Source organism: Cervus canadensis, chromosome 7, assembly GCF_019320065.1.
Source record: "Cervus canadensis isolate Bull #8, Minnesota chromosome 7, ASM1932006v1, whole genome shotgun sequence".
NCBI classification, from domain to species: domain Eukaryota; kingdom Metazoa; phylum Chordata; class Mammalia; order Artiodactyla; family Cervidae; genus Cervus; species Cervus canadensis.
The window spans coordinates 2,588,094-2,591,053 of record NC_057392.1 but is presented as its reverse complement, the minus strand read 5'-3'; the positions used below and the strand labels follow the sequence as shown (position 1 = coordinate 2,591,053).

Here is a 2,960-nt window from a genome sequence, read left to right as displayed (position 1 = left end):
GTTTTATTTTGTATTGGGGTATAGCTGATTAGCAAGGTTGTGGTAGTTTCATGTGAACAGCAAAGGAAATCAGCCATATATACACATGTATCCACTCTCCCCCAAACTCCCGTCCCATCCAGGCTGCCACATAACATTGAGCAGAGTTCCCTGTGGGGTACAATAGGTCCTTGTTGGTGATCCATTTTAAATATAGCAGTGTAAACATGACCTTCCCAAACTCTTTCTAAGCTTAGTTCCTAATACCGAATCTAAGTGGTTCCAGGTTTTCCCTATCTCTTCCTTTAATAATTAACTATATTACTATCCAATGACAAGTCTTTAAATTCATATCAACAGAAGTATTTCCCAAGAATTTGCAAGTATGTGGAGTTAAACAGAATTGACATTTAATGAAATTTAAGGATATACTTCAGTTTGTTAAAAGGAAGTTGTTTCATAAGTCAGGAAACTACTTTACATGTGTAATACTCTATCAAAAAAATTATGTTTTTGAAACAAATATTGGCCTTTTTGTGAAAGGAACAGCTTTAAAATTACAGGTTACTAGTAAATTCTTAATATTTTTTAAATTCTGACATATTTAAATGATAGCAGACAAGTACAGTAGCATAAAGGACCCCTGGGTACCCATTAATATAGTTAATTAATGTAGTACTTCTTCTAACACACCCAGATCCCATTTCCCTTCTTCATTTTTAAGAAGTGACCTCCATCATGAATCTTGTATTTGTCATTCTCAAGTCCACTTTCACACTTTATTCCATTTATATACATGTACACAGTCTTCCCTCCTGCCCCACCCCCCACAGACTCCTAGGTAATCCTTAAAGTGTTACATTTTCAAAGCTTGTATAGATAGTACCAGATTTTACATTACATTTCTGAGGTTTATCTGTTTTGATACATATTGCCTTATACATGATCTAGAGATCATTCATTTTAGCATTATGTAATATGGTATTGGGAGAAGGCAATGGCACCCCACTCCAGTACTCTTGCCTGGAAAATCCCATGGACGGAGGAGCCTGATAGGCTGCAGTCCATGGGGTCGCTAAGAGTCGGACACAACTAAATGACTTCACTTTCACTTTTCACTTTCATGCATTGGAGAAGGGCATGGCAACCCACTCCAGTATTCTTGCCTGGAAATCTCAGGGACGGGGAAGCCTGGTGGGCAGCCGTCTATGGGGTCGCACAGAGTCAGACATGACTGAAGTGACTTAGCAGTAGCAATATGGTATTGAATGAATATTGAATATACCTCATGTAAAAAATCCATTCTCCTTGACACGTATGAGGTTGTTTCTAATTTTCACAATGACAAATAATGCTACTGTGGTTCTCCTTCCTTATGTTTCTTGTTCATGAGTAGGGGAGTTTCTCTCGTTCCAAGAATGGGACTGATGGTTTGAAATGCATCTTTTAACTTTCCCTAAACAATAGCAGGTTTTTGGAGATGCCTCCTGCCTCTTCCCCCTGTGCGTGTGCTGTATGTGTGTATTGTGTGTGCTGCCTGCATAGTTACATTTCTTCGGGTTCCTATTTGTGCATGTGGGGCTCCAGTTGGGCAGATGAGGAGGCCATTGTCTGTGCATCTGCCTCCATGTGTATGTGTGTGGAAGGGGTGGGAATTAAGAAGCAGTATGGGGAGAAGGCTGGATGTGGCTACAGGAGTGCAGAGCTAGAAGGCTGAAGGACCCTCTGATTCCTGTAGTGTCTTCCCTCTTCCTCCTCGTTCCATGTTCCCCTTTCAGGTCTTTTCCAGGCAGCAGTACCCAACGGAGCCTCCACTGTTATCTCTGAGGCCCTGGAGCTGAGGGATAGGGACAAACTGCAAAACAGTCGTGTTCTGAAGGCAATGGACCACATCAACGTTGCCATCATCTGCACCCTCATCAGCTTGTGTCTCTCTGTGATGGAATTAGAGAAGCTGGACCACCTGATATTGAACTTGGATGAGACTGAGGACAAGTCCAAGTTTGGGGGGCAAAGCCGTCTTGAATGTGTCCTTGGCCATGTGTAAATCAGGGGCAGTCAAGCCGGAAGTGCCCCTTCACCACCACATTGCTCAGCTGGCCAAGAACTCAGATCTCATCCTGAGATCCTCAGATCTCATCCTGTGCCTACAACATGCTCAGGGGTGGCTCTCATGCTTGGAACAAGCTGACCACACAGGAGTTTAGATCCTCCCCATGGGAGCTAAGAGCTTTCAGGATGTCATGCGACTCAAGGTGGAGGTCTATCACACACTCATCTAGGAATAGCATGGCAAAGATGCCACCAATGTGGGAGATGAACATGGCTTTGCCCCCTAAATTCTGGAGATCAGAAGCTTCCAAGCAAAGCCTTGGAGCTGGTAAATGCAGCCACTGACAAGGCTGGCTACACAGAAAAGATGGTCATCAGCATGGATGTTGCCACCTCAGAGGTTTATCATGGTAGCAGATAAGACTTTAAGACTTTAAGTCTTCCTGATACATCTTTGGGGACCAGGACTTGGTTAGGGCCTATCTTGTTGTGTCCCTTGAGGCTGACATTTAGGCAGATCAATCTGATCACCAAAGCCATCCAAGTGTGCAAGCTAGCCCAGGAGAATGACTGAGGGTCGTGGTGAGTCACCATTTGGGAGAGATTGAAGACACATCCATTGCCAATATGGTGGGGGAACTGTTCACAGGCCAGATCAATACTGGTGCCTGGTGCACCTGGCTAAGTACAATCTGCTCATGAATGAGAATCACAGAAGAGCTGGGGCATGAAGCTCGATTTCCAGGACATAATGTCTGTAATCCCAGCATACTGTGATCCTTCTGCCTGGCCTGAGACTTGGAACCCCTGGCTCATTCTCCTGGAACCTTTCGATCCTGCTTGCAGTTTCATTCCAGAAACCCAGGCTGCCCGGCTGCACTGCTTCTTGGCTGGTTCAGCCTATGGTGCCTCTACTCTCCCCTCTCTGG

General features: G+C 44.5%; 1 pseudogene; it reads left to right on the top strand.

The window, feature by feature from the left end:
- The first annotated feature begins 1,574 nt into the window (after positions 1-1,574).
- Positions 1,575-2,452, top strand: LOC122445137 (annotated as a pseudogene).
- The last annotated feature ends 508 nt before the right edge of the window (positions 2,453-2,960 follow it).